The sequence below is a fragment of the Haliaeetus leucocephalus genome, unplaced genomic scaffold (genome assembly GCF_000737465.1).
Source record: "Haliaeetus leucocephalus isolate CR32 unplaced genomic scaffold, Haliaeetus_leucocephalus-4.0 Scaffold140, whole genome shotgun sequence".
Classification (NCBI taxonomy): Eukaryota; Metazoa; Chordata; class Aves; order Accipitriformes; family Accipitridae; genus Haliaeetus; species Haliaeetus leucocephalus.
This window is the reverse complement of record NW_010972576.1, coordinates 7,061,238-7,074,225: the sequence shown is the minus strand read 5'-3', so window position 1 is coordinate 7,074,225 and position 12,988 is coordinate 7,061,238. Positions and strand designations below refer to the sequence as shown.

Below are 12,988 nucleotides of genomic sequence, written 5' to 3'. Positions count from 1 at the left end.
TCTGTGTCCCCCCCCCCCCCCCCTTTTTTTTTGTGTGTGTTAAGCACTGCAGCAAAGGATCTTCCTCAGAGTAAGGCTAAGTTGGCAAGTTAAGATATAGTAAGATCACATGACTTTGCATGATAAACATGAACCCCGAATCTCTTGCAATACTCAGTTTTGGGTTCCTCCTGACAGCTAGCTGGGAAGCTGTGCATTCACTGACTCACACTGGGAAATCTGCTGTGGAACCTGCTCCTGCCTTTACTACCACTACTGCCGCTTGTTACCACTCCTGTTCCTTTTCCTGCCGAATATCCCAAGTCACCCCGCCTCTGTAAATCAGTAATACTCCAGCCTTTCAGTGGCTCCTCACTTGCACACAAAATCTTAACCACGGCATACTGGCTTGCCTTCAAGAAGTGTAACAAACAGAGTAAGATGTTCAGAGACTATTATTCTCACTGCTATTTTTTCCCTGCTAAGCCTATTAACACAAAAATTCAAGTACATAAAAATACTTAGAATGCAATATGAAACCATATGGCTAGGAAGGCATTGATACAGTAAATTATCATCTGGAAAAGCTCATTAAAAAAAATGAAAACACTATTTCACCTGTAAACTCTTTTGATCAGAAACAACATAGTAACAATGCAATTCAGACCACCCCCTCTCAAGATCGAGGCATTTTCTACAGAATTAGAAAACAAAGCCCACAGCAACGTTAGAGGTCTGACACAAAAGGGCCTCAATTCTTCATTTCCCCAAATGTCGTGCAAAATAAGCACAACATATTACAAATTCAGAGCAACAGATACATGTTCACTTTGCACAAATGTGAACAACAGGACAGGGTACAGGGGTGCAGAGATTCAATGTCAAGGAGACAAATAATAAAAACCAGAAGACATTTATGGTTGCTCATGTAACCTGTTGAGATACAGCTGGACTGAAGGAGTCAAGACAAAGAAATACTTGCAAACATTTTTTGTAACTAAGGGTATAGAAACACTTCATGGACAGAATTCTCCGGGAAAAAACATAACCCAATCCAGAACAAAAGTAATTACCAGTATTATATTACATGTTATCACTTTAAACAGCAAGAGGCTTTTCAGGAATAAACTTTTTTCTAAATTAAAATTTGAACTGGTAGTATTGTTTTTATTCAAACCTCTTTTCTTATACAAGTCTGACTTTAAATGCTTTTAACATTGCCAAATTTAATGTATTTCAGCTATGCTACATGCTTGCCCTAAGCTGAATTTTTGCCGAAGTCTGGTGCTTTAATAAATTGACTTATTTTCTGCTTTGCCAAGAAGGTGCAATTGTCTCATGTTTTTGAAAGAAGACTCAAGTAGACAGATTGGGCTTTTCCTAGTAGGTTTTTTTGTTTGCTGGTGTGGGTTTTTTTTCCCTATGCCAAGACGAAGACACCAAAATGGAAAAAAAACAACCAACCAACCAAAAAATGAGCTAGCACGTGCTCACAGAAGCTTGTTAAGATCTGGCACCGACATTTCTGAAGATGCCATCTGTGCCATACATGCTACCACCCCCCTTAGAGATCTTACTCACGGACAGGTTTGACTCTGAGCCAGCCTCACAAGCCAGTCAGGCACACTCCAGCAGGAAGTGGTGAACAGGACTTTTTGCAGATTTTTTTTAAACACAGTAGGCAGTACAGAAAGCAAGTCTGGAGAGACACACTCAGTAGTCCTGTCTCTATTCTCTTGGACCCTGCTAGTAAATCTATATTCCAGATGAGAGGGAAGCCCTTTGTCCCAAAAGGCATCAGGGAAGGGTGGGACCCAGCAACAAAGCGTCTATCAAGAGAAAGCAGGCAGTACAAAATGATGAAACAGCACAGACTGTATGAGAAGACAGTGAAGGATTCACACGGCAAAGCCTGGGACAAAGAGCTAGGGGAGAAAACTGAACAAGAAGATGTGGCAGGGGAAAAGAGAATAGCTCAGATAAAAAGTCCCAGAAGAAAGACCAGGAGAGAGGAATGACTGGGATTTGACTGGAGTTTGGAGGTTTTGACTAGCATGTGAAGCCAAGCTAAGGCAGGTTAGGGTGGAAGAAAGGTGTCTTTGAAAAATGACAGGAAACAGGTGTAAAGATGTCAGAGGGATCTACAGCTGCCAGAGCCCAATGTTAAAACAGAAGCACAGATTTTTCAAGTCTCTTAATTCTTCAGTCTGGTGCAAACCAACCAAGGGGGCTTCCCTACTACTTCTGCTGGCACACAGAGAAAATGACAACACAGTACTGCTTTCAGCTCCTCTCCTGGCTAAAATGACAAAAGACAATGTAGCGTATCTAACCTGTTCAGTCATGCTAATGAACCATGAAGGGTTTTGGCATGGCTTCCAACACACAATTTCTATGTCAGGTTTTTAGTTTTTCAAAAACCTAGGGAAATACACTAAAAATTTACTAACAGTGCTTAAGTTGGTTGCCTGCAAAAACCCTGAATTAGTGACTGCCTGTGGAACATGCACTTGAAGTGGCCAAACTAGGTTCAGAAAAAGAACCTATTAGAACTCCATTGCTGTAACCATGAGACTTGTCCTTCTTGTCTCTGCAATCACTCATCCCACTTGTCATAACCCTTCCAGCCTCTCCAACAGCCAAGGGTATAGTCCTGCAGATAGCTACCTTATTCAGTCCTAGACACAGATCTACCCTGTGAAATGAATGCAGTAGCATCTTGGGATCTTGGGAGAAGAAACCAATCATATAAACAAAGACTGTATCAGAATGCAGATGAAAAAAGGAAGCAAATTCAGGTCACAAAGGCAGTCTTATCTTACATTTCTTCTATTGACTATTCAATTCTATCCTCTCCACACTTTTTTAGTGCATAATCTCACAAAAAGATATCCAAGTGAGCAATGTTGTCATCAACATGAATTAACAAAAGAAATCCAGCATTTGATGTTTAGCCTATCGGTGTAACACAGCTGTACTTTCATACCTGGCAAACCATAGGTAGCTTCTAATTGAATGTTCTCCTGCTTGTTCAAAACCTTTAACACTTTAGCCCAACACAAAGTCTCTTCTAACCACAGGGTATTTGAGATGTAGACACAGTGTGTCTCTCCGAATTTCCTTTTCAATGCACCAGGGATGTGTAAAACCGTCAAGATAGATCTCCTGTTTGAGAAAAACATTCCCTTTATAAACAAACACAACAGAACAAGCCATTCTAGATAAATGTAGCTATTTTGGATTTCAAATACTGCACACTGGTTTTAGAGGATGGTTTCTGAGTAGCCTGAAAATGAAATGTGGCAATAGTTTCTGTCAAGAGACCACTGTTAACAGGCAAGCGTAAGGATGGTGTGCACACAAATTCACTCCTAGAACTTTGTTAGTTAGCATATTTTGATATGCTGATTTATTTCCTCTGGACAGTGGGGACATTGGGGTATATTATTTTTCTGTACTGCAGGCAGAGCCCTTAATAATCTAGCAATACTATTACCTGGCTATCCTTGCCTTTCCTACAGACCATATTGTATAAACAGCGTAAAGAAGCTCTTTTAATTGAATCTTCATATTGTGTATGGACATCAAAGTCTTGTAAGTTTAACTATAGAACAAACATAGACTGGTACAGAGTTATATTTTTACCCTCACTGCAACTGCTACAATATACAAGTTTCTGATCTTCACATATGTCGTGGTTTAACCCCAGCCAGCAACTAAGCACCACGCAGCCGCTCACTCACTCCCCCCCCATCCAGTGGGATGGGGGAGAAAATCAGGAAAAGAAGTAAAACTCCTGGGTTGAGATAAGAACGATTTAATAGAACAGAAGAGAAGAAACTAATAATGATAATGATAACACTAATAAAATGACAACAGTAGTAATAAAAGGATTGAAATGTACAAATGATGCACAGGGCAATTGCTCACCACCTGCTGACCGACACCCAGCCAGTCCCCAAGCTGCGATTCCCTGCCCCCCACTTCCCAGTTCCTAAACTAGATGGGACGTCCCATGGTATGGAATACACTGTTGGCCAGTTTGGGTCAGGTGCCCTGGCTGGGCATGAGAAGCTGAAAAATCCTTGACTGTAGTCTAAACACTACTGAGCAACAACTGAAAACATCAGTGTTATCAACATTCTTCACATACTGAACTCAAAACATAGCACTGTACCAGCTACTAGGAAGACAGTTAACTATATCCCAGCTGAAACCAGGACAACATACCATCTGAAATGCTTTATTTAATTACACTGCTATTATACCAGATCAGTACTAGAGATAAGAAAGGACACATTCCTCCCACAAAATAAAAAAAGGTACGGTATTGCACAGAGCATGAAGTACAACCACTAATCATTTCAGATTACTGCCAACTTGCTACAGCAGGATGAATCCTAAAATTAAACACTTGGCCCACAGCCTCCCGGCATAGGTATTTTGAAGCTAACCAACACTACCTCATTTGGCTGTCAAGTTATAAATCCACCAAGAACAAGCATTTTTACTTTTAGCAGTTTCAACCTTCGCATTTTCACCAACAAGGTATGGCAAAAACTTCCCTGGTAGCTATACAGGAACAAGGGAGAAGTAAGTTTTATTTGAAGAAGAAAAAAAAAAGGGGAGTTTGTCTACACACAAACCATCACCCAAGTACTTAACCGTTCCTCCTTCATACTGCCTCAGTTAAAAGTACACCAAAGGAAAACATTTTTGATTGAAAGATAGAAATACAGTGGGAATAGAATAGGAATAAAAAAATAAATCTGGTTGTTCGAGTATTAGGCACAAGCAAAGATCAGAGTATTTCTGTTATTCTTTGTCTAGGCCCAACATCCACAAGCTTCCTGAGTGTACTTAGAGGAATGCTGATGGAAAAGTTCACATTGGGTTTCGAAGCAGATGCACTTAAGTACAAAAAAAGGAGACATCCAAACCCTTGACTGTTGCGTGAAAAATGTAAGAACAACAGGCAGACCTTCCAGAAGTATCTGTACTTAAAGCTGCCTACTGCTTTTAATTACATTTCCAGAGACTTCAGTTCCCCACAGCTCTACCACTGCCTCCTCTCTCCCCATCAGTTCTTTTATCACTGTGTCCCACTGCCTTATGCTCATGGTCCCTTCCAGCTACCTTAACTTTAGTATAGATCCTTTCTTCCCTCTTTTCAACTTCACCTTCTGGAGATGATTTCCAAAGGTCCCTTCCAAGCCATATTACTGTAGCTTTATCTACTGACTCCCAAAGTATCAAGGTACAGAGAAAACAGCCTAAGAAAAAGCCCTCCTTCTAACTCACAACATATGCACTATCCTCCATCTCTCTAAAGGATACTTTCAAAGTTGGTCAGTCTCTCACTAACCTTAGGTCCCAGGAACACACACGCCTCAGTACTAGTCCCATACAGGACATGTTTCCAAGTTATACTTCACCAGAAACATCAGGTGCTGATTTACCTCCACATTCTGAAAACATCTAGAAAACACACTGGACTCTGAACTCTTTTTTCAGCCAATGCTAAATACATCTTCTCCCCTAACTACTTCTACATGTAAATCAAACCACTGAGGTTTTGAAGCTTTTCTCATGTTACAAGAACAATTTCTTGCCTAGATACTATAATTCTGTGATTCACATCTAATAATCCCATTTTGGGAAGTTACCAGATACATAAGCCTTTCTGCTAAATGACCCCACATAACAGAATTTGTAGCACCCTACTCTTAGCTTCATAAAGTTGAATATATGAGATACAGCTAATAACATTAACCACAACTGTATCACTGATTAACTTCCACTTCTGTGAGCAATCCCAGCCTTGGCTGCATGATTAAGAAAAAGGCTATATTCATCAGCCAACAGAATTACAAGGAGAAAACATCAGAGGCAGTTATCGCTACAGAAGCTGCGCACAGCTCTAAAGGTTTGAGTATCACTACTTGACCTGATGATATCCATGGCCTTAAACACCACTGCCAGCTCAGCTAAGAGGAGTTGGAAAAAGGAGAGGAGCAGGTCCTACGCTCTTGACTGCTCTTTTATAGTGAAAGCCATCAAAGCTGAATGAAGAGAGGATTACGGAGCAAAGAGGCTAAGCACACCAAAGGATTTAGTTCGGAGTCAGGGTAGTGTAGAGGCAGTAACCAGACATACCTGGGAGCACTGCAGGTAGTTTATTGATAAGAAGAGATGATAACGGGGTGGCAGTTCAGGGACAGAAGGACAGGAATGCATTTGGTAGGAGAGACAGAAAAACATGAAAAAGCATGCAGAAGCAGCAAAAAAAGAAGAATAAAGGCAGGGTGAGCAATTAAATCCCTAAGAGAATTCAGGGAGAAATACAGTACAAGTCCCCATGGGTGCAGGTAGGACAAGTAAGGAAAAGTTGCAAAGACTGGACCTCTAGCAACAAAGGTGTCTACAGTTAACTGCTGAAGACTTCAAAGACCTGTGTTACCACTACCACAGCTGCTTTGTAGGGTTTTATTGCTCAGGTGGCAGACTGGAGTGGACTCTTCCAGGCTGAGAGCTGCTTTTTCTGAGGCAGAGGCTAAGGACCTTGCTAAACTGAGAAATTATGTCCAGCTAGTCTCAATACCCCTGGGACAAAGGGGCCATGCAGAACAGTGCTTAGCTTGAAGGGGAGAAGGGTAGGTCCAAACACCAAGTTCCAGGGGTGTAAGGAACATCTCTAGTAGGATGAGAACAGACAACACTTCGAGGCAGAGAGCAGGAGAGCATGCAGCCTTTATCCTCACTCCCAATAAAACCCCAAAAATTAAAAAAAAAAAATTGTTAAAGGACTACAAAGAATTTTAAAACTGCCCCCCTGCAAGACAGCACTATCACAGGATACAGTTTCACCTAGACCAGGCTGGCAGAATTGCCATCTCCAGCCCTAGGCTGCTCACCCTGCTTTGGGCGGCTGCAAATGTTTGGTCAGACCACAAGACAAATCAGAGAAGTGATCACTTGCCCGATCCAGTTCATCATGTAACGACATGACATGCTCTGTTTGGCATAAGAAAGGACAGTACAGGGACACATGCCAGTGACAGGCGTTGAAAAGGTTGATCATTTTGTTGTTCTAGTTTAGAGTATTCCTAACATTACCAGCCAAAGTCCTGGTGAGTCAATGGCTCCAAGCACTTCCCATCATTTTGCCTTCCCTACTTCTCTTGTTCAGGGCATCCCAGTTTCCCATTACCCCAGACAATGTTTTATTCCCAAGGCACCAGCATGTTGGTTTTGTTCTTTGTTGGGGCCAGACAGAGCAAGAGATAAATATGCCGACCGCAGTAGTATGAAGTAGATGAACAGAAGCTTACAAAAGCAACACTAGGCCCCGCTGTGCTGAATCAAAAAATTGTAAAGGGAATTAGAACAGTGCTCTCCAACAGCATACACAGAAATGAGAGTTCTGACAGCAGAAGAAAGCAGCAGACAAGTAGCGTGGAAAAGTGATGGAGTTTTGAGCAACAGAGAAAAGCCAGAGTCTGCTGCTGTATTAGGAACCTGTGAAATGTCTCAAAGGAATTAGGGCATGTTCCTACAAAAAGGTGACACAGTCAGTGACCCAGCTGAAGTGCCTCTATACCAATGCACACAGCATGGGTGCTGAACAGGAGGAGTTGGAAGCCACTACGCAGCTATAAAGCTATGATATAATCACTATCACCAAAACATGGTAGGAAGGATCACACAACTGGAGTGCTGCAATCAATGGCTAGAAACTGTTCAGAAGGGACAGGCGAGGAAGGAGCAGCAGGCAGTCACCCTCCGTGTAAAAAAACATGAACTGACTCCACAGAGCTGCCTTTGAAAAACAGCTATGAACAAGCTGAGAGCTTATGGGTAAAAATTAGGGGCCAAGTCAACAAAGGAAACCTCATGGTTGGTGTTTACTACAGGCTGCCCAATCAAGGGGAGCTTTTTGATGAAGAGTTCTTTCTTCAGCTACAGGAGGCATCACACTTGCAGACTCTGAACCTGCTGGGGGACTTCAGTCACCCTGACATTTGCTGGAGAAGCAGCACAGCAAGCTCTAAGCAGTCCGGAAGCCCTGGAGTGCATCGAGGATAATTTCTTAATCCAGGTGATAGCATAACCAGAGAAGAGTTACTAGATCTGTTGCCTACCAACACAGATAAACTAATTAGGGATGTCAAGATTGGTGGCAGCCTGAGCTGCAGTAGTCACACCCTGGTGGAATTCACAGTCTTGAGGGACATGGGCCAGGTGAATAATAGAGTCAGGACTCTGAATTTTAGGAGAGCAAACTTTCAGTTGTTTAAAGAATTAATGGATGGGACCCCCCAGGAAACTGCCCTCAGGGGCAAAGGAGCTGAACAGAGCTGGCAGCTCTTTAAGGACATTTTTCTTAGAGTGCAAGAGGTCTTGATTCCCACGTGTAACAAATCAGGCAGTGAGGGCAGGAGACAAACATGGCTAACTAAGGACCTCCTGGTCAAACTAAAGTGTAAGAAGGAAATGCACAGGCAGTGGAACCAGGGACATGTATCCTGGCAATAATATAGGGATGCTGCCTGGATGTGTAGGGATAGAATCAGGAAAGCTAAGTCACAGCTGAACTGATTTGGCATGGGATGCAAATAACAAGGGCTTCTATAGGAACATCGGCTAGAAAAGGAATACTAAAGAAAACATACCCCCCCTTGATAAATAAGACATGAAAACTAGTGATAACCAACATGGAGAAGGCTGAGGTACTCAATTTTCTTTGCCTCAGTTTTCCATGGTAATCTCTCTTCCCCCCATCTCCCAAGCCCCTGCAGGCAGAGACTGCAGAATGAAGTCCCTCTCATTGTAAGTGAAGATCAGGTTCAAGACCATCTGAGGAACCCAAACATAGGTAAGTCCACAGGACCCAGTGAGATGTATCCCAAGCTCCTGAGGGAATTGGCTGATGTAGTTGCTAAGCCATTCGCAATCATATTCAAAAAATCATGGCAGTCAGGCAAATCCCCAGTGACTGGAAAAAGGGAAACATCATGCTCGTTTTTAAAAAGGGTAAAGAGGAGGACCCTGGGAACTACCAACCAGTCAGCCTCACCTCTCTGCCCAATAAGATCACGGAACAGATCATCCTGGAAGACATATTGAAACACATGCAAGACAGGGAGCTGATTAGAGACACCAAGGGCAAATCATGCCCGAGTAATTTGGTAGCCTTCTATGATGGAATGATTGCATCAGTCAACAAAGGAAAAGCTACTGATGTCATCTACCTGAACTTCTGCAAGGCTGAAACAGGTTACCCAGAGAAGTTGTGGATGCCCCATCATTGGAAGTGCTCAAGGTCAGACTGCACAGGGCTTTAGGCAATCTGATCTAGTGAAAACTATCCCTGCCCATAGCAGGGGAGTTGGACTACATGCTCATTCAAGGTCCCTTCCAACCCAAACCATTCTATGATAGTAATCCTGCAGGCCAGTTCCTGGAGATACACAGTTTTAAAATTTATGTGGACACATGGTCTTAAATGGTTGTTTCTAAGTAAAAGAAAGCTACCTCTAGAAAAGAAATGTTACTTTGGCAAAACATGACATAATCTAGATAAAATCATAGCACCTGCTTGCATGTTTCTATTACCTTGTCATTAGACAACCAATAATAGCAACTGCTGGGGGCATCAATACAATAGCTAGGATCAATCAATAGCTAGAAGACTATACATGCAGACAGCTTAGAATATGGTTCCTAGCAGGGGCACTTCTTGCTTTACAGCTGAAGTGACCATTTGGTCCATCAGGGACAGAGGATAGCCATATCAAACATTTCACTTTCTTGACACAGATCTGCTCTTTGAAAGGCAGGTTCTCATGCATCGACGTAGTGCAGAAACTGTACCAGTTCCTACAGTATCAGGATGCAACTACCAAATTGAGCAGAGGCCCAATAAAACATTAAATGGAAACAACACTTAGAGGTCACACTTTCCTTCAGCTTAGGTGAACAATTCACGGAAAGAGGCTTCAAAGCAGGAATAAGAAATCATCAAAGCAGCACCATGAACAAGGTGTCCCAGTATCAACTTTGTTTTGAGGGGAGGAGAAGGATCTAGACAAAAAGAATATTACAACGCATCACTTTAAAAGGACTTTATCCTATTTTCATGCAAGCTCTAATTTTTCAGAAAGACTCTTTTGTCTCAGCCTTTTCGTTGTTTGCCCCAGAAGTACTTTTAGACTTTGCTTACTGAAGTTTCAGCCTCTTAGCAAGGTAGTCTGACTCCTGGTCTATATATACATACCATACACCTCACTTCCCAACACACTACAAAATACTTCAATGTATTCTAGAATTAAGTTTGCACTACATGTTCCAGAGATCAGATTTATCTAATCAAAGTAAGGTAGGGGAAAAGGATCCGAACCAGACAACAAAAACCAGAAGCAACATTGCAACGGTCAGAGTTCTTGCAGCAGGGCAAGAAGATACCTTTTTAAAAGGCTCCTTTCTCCCTCAGTGACTACCCACAACTGTTTCCCTATAAGTAGGTGCGTCTTAACTATGATTAGTTTTCTATATGTAGGAAGCACTACGAAAATCACTCCCTGGTACACCAGTTCTGCCTACCAGCAATTAAATATGCATAGGGACAGAGAACAAGCAGAAAGTTCCAGAGGCTGTAGGCAGCACAGTAAGCTGGTAATATCCTTCTGCCCTCAAAGAGCCAGAGCTGGTAGATTGCTCAGCCTGCATGAACAGCAATTCAAAGCCTTGATCTTGCCTGGACTTCATGAAGTAAATATTCCTGTTTCATTTTTTGTATGGGATACCTTTCAAGTTAAAATTTTCCATTTCCAGCTAGCAGAAAACAAAAGTATATGGAGGTTATGCAGAATGCAGTCTTCTAGAGAGCAACCTCAAAACCTTAGTGTCACCGCAGTTTTTTGTTTGTTGGGGTTTTTTTGCATCAAGCAAGAGATGGCTCTGTCATTCCAGAACACTCCCTCCACGCGCACAATCAGCACCAAAAGCCGTGCATTGTAAAGGGAAGCTTTGGGGCTTCCACAATGAACCTGCAAAATGTAAGAACTCTAGAAACTTAAGTTACCAAAAAAACCCCACAAACCCAAACAACTTTCTTGGAGCTAACAAGCAAATAATGACACTACACTAAGCATTTATTTAATCCCATTTATTTGCAGCCATGCACATGCACTCCTTTTTCACAGCTCACACTCAATCGCAGAATGGTTGAGGTCAAAGGGGCCTCTGTAGATCATCTGGAACAACCCACCTGCTGAAGCAGGGCCACCTACAGCCAGTTGCCTAGGACTGTGCCCACATGGCTTTTCAATATCTCCAAGGAAGAAGACTCCACAACCTCTTTGGGAAACCTTGACAGTAAAAAGCATTTCCTTATGTTCAGAGGGAACCTCCCATGTTTCAGTTTGTGCCCATTTCACACAGAGGCTTAAGAATCACACCTAAGTGTGATCAAGTCATCATCTGGAACATGTATGTTGTCAGTGTGCAAAATGGAATAGAAGACCCTTTAAGCAAAAGAGCTTTAAAAAGAAAAAGAAAAACAAAAGCATTTAGCCCATTTTTAGATAGTACAGGTTGAGGCCTCACAATGCCACAACTAAATCATGCCCCTTTTCCTTGCAAGCAACAATTCTGCAGCTACTTAGTTTCTAAGCATTTGTTTTAGTATACTGTTTATTGAACAGCTAGAAATCTTAACTGCTGCCCTACTGTCTAAGCAATTTATGTTCTCATCTATATCCCAAGCTGAAAGCTGCTTTAAGGACAAGTCTTTCTTCATTGCTTGGTCCCCATTTCACTTTTCTCTGAATGAATTCACCTTTCTACTTCAAGTTTTATTCAAATAAATGTCAGCTGTAAGCCTGGTATCCCACTTGACAGATTAAGAACCCTGCTTTCAGTGTCCTTGAAAAGCAAAAGCGGCCACCGAGGCAAATCAGGTCAACAAGCAGCGTCCTAAGAGGAAAAGGAATTGAGGAGAGTTAAGAGAAGCCAAGCCAAAGACCAATTCCAATCTCCTTCTGCATATGCTAACCATTTCTTCAAGGTGAAGTTTGGGGGAAAAAACTCCTGGTGGAAGTCAGGTGATAGATTGCATGTAGAATTAGCTATGTGGCTATCAGAATGCATTATTTGCCAGTACACCAAAATCTAACACTCAGGAAGCAACAAACAGAGGAGTCCTTAAAAGTTTCTTAGACCCTGTCCTGGATCTACCATTTTTCTGAAACAGAAACAGTGTATCTATAATCAAAACCAGTTTCTCTTTTTTAGCACCAGAAGAAATATGCGTTGAAGAGATTCAAACCCTTGCAGCAGCTCTCAACTGACCATTCAGTGACTTGAGAACAAGAAGGGTAAGGAAAAAAAAAAAAAGGAAAAAACCCCCAAACAAAACAACTGTTCCAATCCAAGAGCACAGCCTTTTCCAGAGGTGAACTTCAGTGCCTACCAGGTTTCAACAGTACCTGACTTGGGGATGGTATCTTAGTCACACATCCTATGGAACACACACAGTAACGTTTTGATGTGATTAAGAGCTGAAACTCTTTAAGATTAAAGAAGCCCCAACATGCCAAGTAGCTTTTGCATGTTTTGCATAAAACTTGCACCTTGTGCCAATTTTGTAAACTCATCACTAGTCCACAGCGTAATACCAAATATTTAAGAAATACAAGATGTACATGAAATCTTCGGAATACCAAGCCAATCAGTCCATGAAATTGTGGCTAAAGCTACACGTTGGCCAGAAGACATAGGTATTCTCAAAAATTCTGTTTCTGAAGTAAACATCAGGAAGCTAAGAATACATTAAGTTCAAGCAGATAGAGAACTCTAATAATAACTGACTAGCTAGCAGTAACGCATGTACCAGTCTTGGAAACTTTCCCCAGCCACTTAGACCACGTTATTATATAAAACAGGTCACATTGCTTTCCATTCTTAAAGGACAGAGCTATATCCCTTTGTTCTCCAGTCCCAGACTGCT

At 41.9% G+C, this 12,988-nt stretch overlaps 1 protein-coding gene across 1 annotated transcript in view; it reads right to left on the bottom strand.

Moving 5' to 3' along the window:
* TNKS (tankyrase, TRF1-interacting ankyrin-related ADP-ribose polymerase) overlaps window positions 1-12,988 on the bottom strand; it is a 148,471-nt gene that overhangs the window by 111,619 nt on the left and 23,864 nt on the right. The window lies entirely within an intron of this gene.